This window comes from Mirounga leonina, unplaced genomic scaffold, assembly GCF_011800145.1.
Source record: "Mirounga leonina isolate KUSES-001 unplaced genomic scaffold, KU_Mleo_1.0 Mir_53, whole genome shotgun sequence".
Classification (NCBI taxonomy): domain Eukaryota; kingdom Metazoa; phylum Chordata; class Mammalia; order Carnivora; family Phocidae; genus Mirounga; species Mirounga leonina.
Genome location: NW_023270807.1, coordinates 83,200,111 through 83,212,797, shown reverse-complemented (window position 1 = coordinate 83,212,797; position 12,687 = coordinate 83,200,111). Strand labels below are relative to the sequence as shown.

Below are 12,687 nucleotides of genomic sequence, written 5' to 3'. Positions count from 1 at the left end.
TTGAGTTGACTCTCCTATGCATGTTATCAGTAAGTGACTCATAAATATATGGGTCCTGCTTTCCAACATGGTCTTCTACATCATCATTGTACGGGATGCGCCTCACATTTGACCAGATAGGTCATAAGTATAATTTAGCAGCAACTTCTGAATGAAGCTCACTAAATCATGATTTGGTGAATAAATGAATGAAAATAATTCTGTTCAAAGTTACTGAGGGAGATCCATAAAAGAAAATGGAGTTATAATTCTCCCTCAACTTTTAGAAGAAAACCGAAAGTATTTTTATTTTAGTTGTGTATTATTTTTGTAGAAAAATAGCAGTTGTGAAAAGATTGAAAATGGCACTCAAAACCCATGTCAAATGGACTGCTATGGGAAGTTTAATAGTTCCTTTGTAGTTGCAGGCAATGTTTTTGGACAAGAAAAAAACCCACGGAGGTTTAACTAAGATGCAAGTTCCACCTTCTTATGGAATGAGTCAAAGTTCCTCACTATGAAAGCTAGATACTATGATGTGACTGCTTTTTTTCTGGAAGAGAGCAAAATCAGAAGGCTCAAAATTCAGGGTCTTCGGCTTACTTGAGGGGAACCGGTGGTTTAAGAGAGCAGATAATCTGGAGGAGGAAACCTCAAGCATTTTCGCATTCTATCTGGGACCTCATATTCTGCCTCCTGGCTCAACCTGGTCCAGGGTCCCCTGCTGAGGACACAGCCAGAGACAAAACAGGCATAGGCTTGCCGTCACTTGGCTTACAGCCCCTCTGAACAGTGTAAGGACCATGAGCACAAGAGTTACAATACCCCACCGAGCTACAGATGCAGAGGAGGCCAGGGTTTGTTCTGCAAAGTGGAGCTCTGGCTCAGAAGGTTCTCCACAACCTGGTCTGAAGAGCACCCTCACAAGATACGCATTTTATGATTTAAAAAAATTACTCACAAGCTAATCTGCTCTCTGTCTTGTGCCTCTATCTAGATGCATAATCAGGAATGTGTGTAAATACATATTTAAAACTTGAATGGTTTATCACAATGTTTCAACAGTCTACATTCTAAAGGAGAGTTTTTTTATAACAAGGAAACAAAGTACGTGGTTAACAAAAACTGTTACTCATTTTGAAATGGTAGCTTTTCTTATTTAAAAATAAATACATAAAACCCTAGTATAGGCATGATAAGGGGGTATTTCCATGCACTGTCAATCACAAATTCACCTATTCTGAAAATCAGTTTTGCATTAAGTATCAAGAGTCTTAAGACATCCATACCCTTTGACCCAGGAATTAGATCTTCCACGGATCTTGCTTAGAGAAATAATCTGAAATTTGAAAAAAGATTTCATCAAAATGCCACTTATAATGACAGATATCTGGAAACCACCAGTTAATAAATTGTGGGGCATCCACACAATCAAATCTTATACAGACATTAATAAAGCTTGCCTAGGAGTCGGAAAATATTTAGGACATAAGGTTAAGCAAACAGAGAAGGTTGTAACATGTTATTAACTATGGGGGAAAAATCATTAAAAACAAGGAAGAAAATGTCAAAATCTGATGGGTGCTTTGGGGTCAGGGGATTATAGGCAAATTTTCCCCCTGATTTGTTATACTTAATGTATTTTCCAAAGTCTTAATTGGGAGCATGTATTGCTTTTACGATGAGAAGAACATCTCTTCAGAAATGCTAAGTAACTCTCCTATATTACAGATATTCACACAGGGATGTTCATGGAGCTGATCTGATACGTGGTTTGCCAAGTGAGCCCAAATTTGTGCCTCTCCTACGCCTAAATCAACACAGAGAGAATACTGAGATTCCCTGGATTTGCCCTGCACGTCAGCCCCAAGATGCTGATTCTCAGTAAGGAAAATATTCCTCAGCAGCTGTCAACCTATCAGCACCTCTGTGATTGGCTCCCTATTTGCCAAAAAGCTGGCTCCTTGTCCTCATTCCTTTTATCCAAGGAGCCTCTAATATGCTTTACCTATTCTAATATCTCTACCAGCCTGATGTCAGTGTACTGCAATCATTGGTTTACCTCTGGCTCTCCCTTTAGCTTATGAAATTCTTGAGATCTTTGTCATCCCGACATCCGCAGAATCTAGCTGAGTACCTAGTAAACAGTGGCATTTAATAAATATTGTTAAATAAATTTTTCTGATCTAGGAAGAAAGTCACCTCAATAACCCCCAAGAGAAACATTCACGAATAGGACCCTCATGCGATGGAAATCTTGGTTGGTGTCTGGAATCAGAAACATGTTGAGATATCACTTCCAGGTTAGGAAGGAGCAGAGCCATCCCTGATATCCAGGAGCGGGCCTGGCACTCACAACCAGGCCCTGAGTGCCTCCTGTCAGATGGAAACGACTTCACGAACGTCAACACCAGACAAGGCCACTCTGTGGCCATGATGGCTCAGGACAGAAATAAGACCACTGTGTAATCACACCTGAACACAAACAGAAATGCAGACATTGTCCAAGCCCTACAATGAGCAATATCCCCCCAGTCGGGTTCATACGGAACTGCTGCTTCTCTGACAATTACAGTGTTAGCCTCTCTAGTCTTGTCTCCTTCAGATAAGACTTATTAAGATAGAAAATCACAGGATTATTCCTGCTTCGATCCAGAGCAAAGCCCTGCTTCTTTAAACCTTCCCCAAATCGTATAACACAAGCTCAAATCTTAAAATCTTGTAATAACTAGTTTCTAACACCCTCTTACTGAGACACTCCATGTTTCCCTATGGTGTACATTGACCCGTGCTGAAACAAGCAGCAACCCCAACCTGTTCCACCATGGGTAATTCCCGGTGCTCTCTGGCCGGAGAGCATTAATAAGTTCTTAATCCTACCTGCAATGCTCTTCCTCTCATCTCTCTGCTCATACATAGTCATCAGAACTCACTTCCTCCTGGAAGCCTCCCTGGATTGGCCTTCTAGGTTTTAGATGGTTCCATTCTTTTTAGTCTCCATAACATTTAGTTCAACTGCTACTATTAAGTTTGTATTTCATAATACTAGCTAGCAGGCACTGTGATCTTGATTGCACTCTGAAAAATCCTTCTAACTCTAAAATCATATTGTTTTATTGTGTTGCTTTAAAGTTTCATGCATGGTTATATTTACCTCCCCAAATAGGCTCTGAGTTCTCACAAATATGCCTAAAATGTATATTTTTATATACCTTCACATTCCATTTCCACTTATCGTGTATACACACACACACACACACACATACACACAGCCCAGGGCACATAATGAAATCTACAGTCACACGCCTGACTAGATAAAAGTTTGATCTTGCATTTGTTAGGGAATGACATGATGTCACTCCAATTCAGTTAGTAAGCAGTTTCATCCAGAGTATCTCCAAGTATAGCCCTTTATCGCTGGAGTGTATTCCACATACCGACTACATTCAGTATCTGCTAGTGCTCTCCCTTCCTGACGCCCTCCCTCTCCCTCTATGTATCTATTTATCATATTTCAGGGCAAAGTACCTGTCCATATAAAGGGACATTCAGGCCACAGCAGCTGGCAGAGGTCCCTTCTCTTCAACAGAAATCAGTGACTAGAATTAAGCCTTCCAAACATCTGACTTGCTGACCTATCTGTCCTGCATAATGATAGAGATCCTGCACAGCGGGGAAAAACCTACTGGATTATTAGGTTCTCTGCCAAAGACGGATATAATCCTGCTGTACAATCCCCTCCAGATGACCTGCTCCCCTCTCACATGCTTAGGACTACAAGTTAGCTCCCAGTCTCCCTGCCCAACCATATGCCCTGCTGACTTCCCCATTTCTATTCCCCAGACTTGACATTGACCTTGCCTGCCAGGGCCGGGATGACTCCCTGAAGATCCAGAATCAGGTCTAGATTCACACAGAACTGGGTTTCCATGACAGCACCTTCATCTCCAATCTGGCTCCAGGAGCTCAGGCAGATCATTTATTAACCTTTCTAAGCCTCTAGCTCCTGGCTCAAAAGAAAAAAAAAAAAAGAAAGAAAGAAAGAAAAAGAAAAAGAAAGCCAGCCATAATATTTACCCTCCCAGGACTGTAATAAAGATTTGGTGGAGATTATGTATCTAAGGCACATGGCAGATGCTCTACAGATGTTAGCTCTTTTTCTCCTAGCGATGCCTGACAACTAATACAATCCCGTTTCCTGCTGAGGAGCTGCCCAGTATATGTTCTTCCTGCCTTACACCAGGAAGGGTATTTAAAGCAGAGCAGATGGCAGGGCTCCTGTTCTCAGATCAACAATCAGGCCCCAGTTGTTGTAATGATCTGCCTACCTGTTCAACTTCCTGATGTCACTCCCGTCCACTTCCCTTGCTACACCCCAAACCCCAAACCAAGAATCTAGGTCTGTCCCCCTCTGGCTTTGGCAATCCTGTCCATTTGGCCCCAGAGCATGGGTGCTCTGCACCTTTGCCCCGATAACCTCTATTCCGTCCCCTCTGGAACTTCCGTCACTTTGGTTGCCTATTAGAAGGCCCGACCTTCAGTTTCACCTCATCTATAGGATTCTGACCGTGGCCTTGAGAGGTAGTATTGCACGGTGTATTAAAGAAGGGGTATTTGTTTTGGATGGCCAGGTTTGAATCCCAGTGCTGCCGTTTCATGACCACATAACCTTGAGCAAGTTATTACCTCCCTAACCTCCAGTGTTCTCACCACAGAGGGCTTTTATGAGATTTAAATAATACGGTGAATTTAAAGCATGTAACACAGGACCTGGCACACAAGGTAGGTCCCCAATAAATGTCAGTGCTACACGCATAAAGGTTGTGCCCTTTGGACTCACAGTGACAACTGGCCTCCTTTCTACACAGTCAGCTGCTATGTACTTACCCACAACACACAGCCATGTCACCTACTGGCCCTGCTGATCTTCCTATGTGGTCCCTCCTGATCCATTTCATTTCTCCCATGGCAACGCAGATGCTCCTTTATCCTGACATACACCCTTACCAGACTCATGATGTCACTTACACACGCCAACATTCTACTTTGGTACCTATAATCTTAGGACTTATGTCCTAAGTGGTAACTCTAATCTTAATGTCTGCTGCCTCCCCTTTGCCCATCCCCCACAAACTCGGGACCTCCATGAACAATAGTGCTGTGTTCGCCACTTCACTTTCCTGTTCAAACGTTCACTACATCGGTAGTGCCTAGGGTAGGGGGTCTCCAATTTAATGATCTTTAGATGACCAGGGCTTCTTTTTTTTTTTTTTTTTAAGATTTTATTTATTTATTTGAGAGAGAGAGAACACGAGTGGGGGCGGCGGTGGGACAGAGGGAGAAGCAGGCTCCCCGCTGAGCAGGGAGCCTGACATGGGACTCGATCCCAGGATCCTGGGATCATGACCTGAGCCCACTGAGCCACCCAGGCATCCCTAGATGACCATGGCTTCTGATAATGAAATCGCTAGGCTGGAAATAAAGCACAGGTATATTTATGTGGATATAGATAAATGGTGGGCTCCTCAGTCAGAAATATGCTGGCAACCACGCCTCTTTCAGCAAAGTCTAGACACGAAGGGCGTTACTTCATCACTCGGCTTTGCCTTGGCTGGGAGGAAGGTCCCACTTTTGGAATTTGCAGTGGTCTTGGGCACCTGAGCTGCCTCCATGGGCAAACTCCACATCACTGTTTAGGGGGTCTGTCCCAGAAAAGGAGGGGACAATTCTCCTCGATAACAGACATGTTGTTTCTGACTGTCCATCATGGTGTCCCTACCAGCCTCTACCTCCTCACCCCCCCACCAGCACCTCGTACACAGCGTGGGGCACACGATCTAGTGCAAGACCGCACTCATCATACTGCACTCTCTGATGGATGTGGACTGATATAGGGCCAGTCAGAGCCCTTGAAGGAAATCTCTACGAATGGAACTTGGAAGAGACAAGACTTTTCTTTTCTATGGCTCAAAAGCCCCAGAATGCAGGCTGGGAACTACTTGATAGTCAGCTTTCTCAGCACATAGAAAGGGGCCTCAGAATGAAGCTGACCCAGAGAGAAAGGAACTGAGAAACAGGGAGAGAGAGGGAGAGAAAGCGCCCTGACAAAGCTCACGTGAGTCTCTGGGTTCTTGCCATGACTGAAGCAAGGTACATCTTTGGATTTTCCAGTCATATGAGCCAATAAGTCCTTTTTTTCATAACATAGTTAAACAGAGGTTCCTTACACATATAACCAGGTGAATCCTGACCAATTCCCTTGGCCAGGGACACAGGGTGGGGGGGAGCACCTGTCCACCCTTGATGCACTTAATGCTTGGGCAGATGAGGGCGCCGCAGGAGGAAATGTAGAGATCCACATCTTCACACCTTGTTCAGTTCCTATGACTCCTGTGTAATTTCACCCCCAGGGACAAAAGTTTCCAAATCACAACTTGCTCTTAGAACATATCCCATTAGTAGTAAAATGGTCCCCAAATCCCCATCTTTATATGAGTTTCCTTTTCCCAGCTGCACTCAAAGCTCTTAGAAGAGTCTTATCAATGACTCTGTAAATAGTTAAATCCCCAGAATTCCTGCTGAGGAAGGGGAGGGAGGTGAGGTGGGGAGGAAGCACACAGAAATAATCACACTAAACATCAACAACAGGAACCGAGACATTTCAGGAGGTCTTGATCTCATAATTGGAGACTTATCTTCCAGAATGTAACCTAAATTTTTACTCAGAAATTTAAACCTACACTAAAATCAGATACCCACCTTATCTCTCTGTCCCATGAACACAGGGTTTCCAAAGCACGTTCTAGCTTCTCCTACCTCTACAAATCTGCAGAAAGGCAACGGGGCGTACTGGTGCATGCATGCTTTATAGTATTAGTTCCAGTTTTGTCACCTTTCTGCTCTCATTACCTTTTAGGAATGTTGTGAAAAATCAGTTGCCATTATTTGTGAAAATTCATCAAAAACCATCCAGTACTAAGCAAAAGTTGGTATTTATTATTTTATTGTGTATTTCAAGCTCAGATAATCAATGAGGGGTCAGATCTCCTTTACCTCATATTAGCATCATTATTACCCTTTCTCTGTGTCCAGCATGGCCTCCTGCCTATCTTCCCTTGACCCAAACTCTATTAACTGCACCCTTCCCACACTACACTCTGACTTCTCCCTCTCAATTCCACCAGAACTCATCATTCAGCACTTTAAAAAGAGGACAGAAAGATCATGGGTCCAAAGCCCTCGATCTGTCAATGAGGGGATGATGGGAGAAGGGCGCAGAAGCCCATTAAGGCCAAGGAACATATCTAGGGCCACTCATTCAGTGGCTTGGTCAGGACAACAACTTAGGTTTTCCAAGCCCCCATCCAGAGTCCTCAGCTCCCCCATGTGCACCAGTCTCCTGATGCTCAAGGACCATCCCATGTGCTCAGTGATCTGTGGCCCACTTTCTAGACTTCTCCCCACCAAACTTTAAGTTCCCATAGGAGAGGCTACCTTGCAGTCCATCGGCTAGCAGGGCACCCCAACATGTGTTCATCCGTGTTCTCTGAGTGCTTGGGCACATATCAGACATGAACAGACAAAACCTATCTTAAGTCCTGAAACAGATACACTTACCAAAACTGCAAATCATCTATCCCTTAATAAAATGAAGGGTCCATCTCATTGCGATTTGTTTTTTGGTCTCTACACAAGCTTTTTTTGTTTTTCCAAATGCATTTTGCTTGAGGAAGACTTCCCATGATGTCTTCTATTTAGGGAGAGTAATAGTAAATGAAATTTATTTTAAAACTGCCTTCCCTTTAGACACTATATTCTGTTTAATAAGGGCATTATTATGAGGACTTATTTATCTTCAACTAATTTTGCTTAAGAAATGTAAAAGGTGGGGCGCCTGGGTGGCTCAGTTGGTTAAGCGACTGCCTTCGGCTCAGGTCATGATCCTGGAGTCCTGGGATCGAGTCCCGCATCGAGTCCCGCATCGGGCTCCCTGCTCGGCAGGGAGTCTGCTTCTCCCTCTGACCCTCCCCCCTCTCATGTGCTCTCTCTCTCCTCTCATCCTCTCTCTCAAATAAATAAATAAAATCTTTAAAAAAAAAAAAGAAATGTAAAAGGTGACATCTGCTTTTATCCTTATTCTTATCCTAAATATGAACTTCTTTTCCTTTAGGCTGAGAATCTTCAGGGGATGAACGAAGTTAAGCAATCAGTTCAGATTCGCTCCCCCTGCGTGTCAGCAGGTATCTTCCTCTGCCCAGTGAGCTGTTGTCAAAATTCTGAAACCACACAAGTCCGACTATAGTAATCTAGCTGTTGGAGCATTCCAAAACTTCACTAAAAATTCTTCAAAGTTAAAATAACAAGTGCAGCCATCCTTCCTTACGATGATCCTTCCTGAAGAATCCCTTCTGATTATGGGTGCATTGGGGATACCACATGGCATTTACCTGGACCCGACTCAGAAGCAACAGGTAAAGCCTTTCTGTGCCGACCACCAGGAAATCACACACAGAGCCTTCCCACACAAGAACTCCCTCTTTCACTGAAGGCTTTCCCAGCCTAGGATACAAAGCTAATTATAACCAGGGTTACAAATTACAGCTAAATCATCCCATAATTATGAGCTCTCTAGCAGGACTTGGTTAGCAAAAATCATTCCTAACACCTCTGTATATATTTTTAAGAGTAAAGAAAAGTCTCATAACATTAAATTTATATTTAATTATATTTACATTTAACTATAATTTCCACTTAATGAAAACATTATTTTCTGTTTAGAGGGACTCCTATTCTTCACTTAAGCTGTTTGAAAAGCATGAAACTATAAGCAGATGCTTCTCTCCGGATAAACAATAGCGGAAAAGCAAGGGTTTAAAAAGTTTCAAAATTTAGCCAATTTTTCACAAAATGGTAATATATTCCTGTATCAGCAGCCAAATAACAAACTGAAGGTCATTTGATAATAAGTATTTCTATAATGCAACACGGGACAAATCATCAAAGTAAATAGCTTTTACAGGAGCTGGTAATATTTATGCACAAAGCACTTCAGAAAGTGTAGCTCAGAACTTGGTTTGACTGCAAAACCAAAAGAGTTCAATATCCTTACTGACAAATAAGAACAGTTGACGATTCCTTAAATGTTTTCTATGCATACAGTTGCCCACAGCTACTTCTGAAGGTCTTCAGAAGAAAAAAAACAAGGTTAAGAGACACTTTAATGCAACATAATGCAGTTCTGAAATACACCAGACTCAGGTGTACTGGGATTGACTCCAATTAGTAAATTACATATATGTGAAGCATCTGACTTTCTGCCATTGCCCATGCCTGGTACTGAATAATGAATTATATTTATTACATCTATCACACACATACACTTCTCCCTCTAAATCTAAGGGCAGTAAATAGACACAGAGAGCTTACACCTACACAATGTGAAATGCTTGCGTGGACAATTAATTATAGCAAAAGAATGATTAATGAAGCAAATCTTGCAAAGCTTCAGCTTTTTTTCTGAAGGACAGACTATATGACTATATAGGAAGAAAAGTGGTGCTGAATTTGGCAAATAATTGCTTCGCCTCTCCATTTTGCCCATGTAGATACTACCAGATACTGCCTTTAGGAAACCCTGACTACACTTTGCTCCTGCCAAGGACTCCTATAAATTGACGCTGTGCACGTCTTCACAGAAAATGCTGACTCTTTGGAACCGAGACAAAGGAGGGTGTAGCTCAAAGAAGCCTAGCCAGGCGCTCCAAAGCTCCAGGCTCCCAGAGGCTGCCCCGCAAAGCTTCTCTTGCGCTCCGAGGACTGGGGAGTCCGAAACTGATGGCGGACTCGGTTTATTTCCCAAACTTCAGGAGACAGTGTTTACCCTAACTCTGCTGCCTGAAGCAGGGAGGAGTGGGGGTGAAGAAGCTTCCTCCCCGACCCCGGCAGCACCCCTCCCTCCCCCCTCACCTGTCCTGAGCGCGGGGCCTCAGGGGTCCAGCGGCCTCTCCGGACTCTCACTGCAAGCGCAGTTGGGACGTCAGGCGCCTCCGCAGACGAACGAAAAGGCGGCGGACTCGAGGGCGTCAGCGGGAATCTCGGCAGCCGCGGGCAGCCGCGGGCTCACTCCCCATCCCGGCGGGGCTCGGGCGGCGGACGCGGCGCGGCCACCGCGGGCGGATGAGTCAAGCGAGGGGGCGGGCGGCGAGGGCGGGGGACCGGCGGAGGAGGGTGGGGGGCGCCCCTATCCCCGCGCCGGGGGTGCGGCGGCGGCCTCGGGGCGGGGGACGTGCTGCCGCCTGTGCCCGCCGCGGGTCGCGGGGCCGCCGGCCACCGCCATCGAGCGCACGGAGCCCGAGCGCTCCTGCCCTCGGCGGTCAGCGGGCGCGGCGCGCCGGCCTGGAGACAGGGACTCTCAGCTCAGGAGCGGTCGCCGCCTCCCAGAAAGACAAAAGGGACCCGGAGGCCGGGAGGGGAAAAGTTTTCTGCTCTGCTCCAGACGGATCCCAACCAAGCCTCACGCCCTGAGCACGGAAGAGGCGGGCTGGGGGCAGGGGACGGGGGGCGGGGCGGGATTCCAAGAGCGTCCACCGCACGGTCGGGACCCGGGTCCGAGCCAATCTCGCCGCCGCCCACCACCCGTGGGAACTCCCCCGGCCCTGCTGCCCCAGCTCTCGCAGCCCGCCTCCTCCTCGAGGATGCCCACGAGGCCCGCTCCTCCCCTTCCCAGGCCCCCCAAAGGCCCCCTAACGCGTGACCCGGCCGCAAAGTTGCACTTCTAGATCCGGGATTACCGCAGACAAAACCTATCTTTGGGGACAAAATACCCGCTTTCAGGAGCTCTTCTCCGGGCTGGAAGGCCAGCGGGTGGAAACGGACACACCCACCCGTGGGGCGCGCCTCTCTCTGCGGTGGAACCCCAGGTCCCAGAGCCGAGGTCCGGGCCCCGCCAGTCCTCTGGAGCAATAGGGGAGCCCTTGCGGATTCCCGGTTTTCCCGGAGCAGGCGCCTGGGCCCCACGCCCCTCAGTCTCTTTATCAGACGCCGCCTGGGCGGGTCGGGGTCCCCCTGGCGGGCTGCGCGAGCGCTGCGCGAGCGGAGCCAAATCCGGCCCCGAGCCGACTCGGCGAACGGGGCCCCTCTGTCTACAGCGCCATGGAACGCCCAGCCGATAAGTCGCGGGTCGGCCGGGAAAGAGCTGCGAAAAACGGCTTGGGGGTGAGGGTTATGGGCCCGAGGGATAAGGGCGAACCGGACCGTTGAGAGCTTCGATAAACGGTGCTGACGTTGAACTCGAAACATCAAAGTCAATGAGGGGTACAGGTTACTCCTCCTTGCTCCCAAACATCCAGTGAGTGGAGACTGCCCTATTCATAGAGTAAAACGATATGATAATTACCTCCAATTTGGCAGAGACAGAGTGGTGATTTTATTATATGCAGGTCAATTCAGTAAATAAGGTTTCGTGTAAAATTCTGGATTACTATTCCAGCCATGACACTGGCTTGTGCGGAGCACATCAGTGCCAGCACTTAGAGTGGGGTGCCCCTGTGTGTCTCCTGAATATATTTTAGGTGATGGACTAGAAAGCAAGTATAGCATTCTGGTGAAGTGTATTTGTGTATTTAAGACAGGGAAGAAGGGTTTTGGGGGGCGGAGGGGAGGGATTCCATGCAGAACCCCACATTTTGGAATTCAGACATGGCAATGAGGAGAGAATGTGGAAATGGGTTTCTTGTGGTCCAGTCTTCCTGTCTTGACTGGAAGAATTTGGGGATTTGGCATTTTTAGTAAAAATTTTACAGTCAAAATGTTTTTTGTTTTTTTGTTTTTTTAAAGATTTTATTTATTTATTTGACAGAGAGAGAGATAGCAAGAGCAGGAACACAAGCAGGGGGAGTGGGAGAGGGAGAAGCAGGCTTCCTGCCGAGCAGGGAGCCCGATGTGGGACTCGATCCCAGGACCCTGGGATCATGACCTGAGCCGAAGGCAGACGCTTAACAACTGAGCCACCCAGGAGCCCACAATCAAAATGTTTAAAAAAAAAAAAAAACTAAAGGAGTAGGGAGGGAGGTGAAGAAATAATTCACACCAATAAACCATCTGTAGGTTTATTTTTACCCCACCTGCATCTAGTACTCTTTAGCCCACAGCCACTTGCTTAATTCTCTTGGTTTTCTTACACATTTGTCAAGGCACCCACACTAAAGGAGTGTGATTCCACTGGGCCTTTCCTATATGTTTATAAAGCCACATTTTTATATAAAGCTCCTGAGAGTAGACATCGCCTGGTCATGTTCACTAGGTTCCCAGGGAATGAATAACAGGTTCATAGCATCCATAGAGATCATCAAACATGACATTGCATCTAATACAAGTGGTGAAACATTTAAAATGCCCATCTAACCATTCTACACATTGAATAACTGAGCCTTCCTCAAAGAGGAAGTGATAAGGACTACGAAAGAAAAAATAATCCCATTCTTATGGCCACAGATGTTGATGACCCGTCATTTCTGAAGTTAGATTTCAGTGATTCAACCCAAAAAGAAGAAGCAGCAGAGATGGACTACATGAGACCACCAAAAGGGAATTATTTACATTTCTTTTAAAAATAATTACTATTTGTCTCAGAAAAGACTGAAGTAAGGTGTTTTATAAATAGGTGATTATCTACAATTCAGTAGACCAAGCAACTCCCAAGATATAAGT

The 12,687-nt window shown here is 45.8% G+C and overlaps 1 protein-coding gene across 1 annotated transcript in view; it reads right to left on the bottom strand.

Moving 5' to 3' along the window:
* The window catches only part of TMEM200A (transmembrane protein 200A), a 69,092-nt gene extending 59,041 nt beyond the window's left edge, over positions 1 to 10,051 (bottom strand). Inside the window, exon 1 of the mRNA XM_034990621.1 lies at positions 9,946 to 10,051. The gene's annotated coding sequence lies outside the window, so the exon portion shown is untranslated. The remainder of the gene's footprint in view (positions 1 to 9,945) is intronic.
* Positions 10,052 to 12,687: the final 2,636 nt, after the last annotated feature.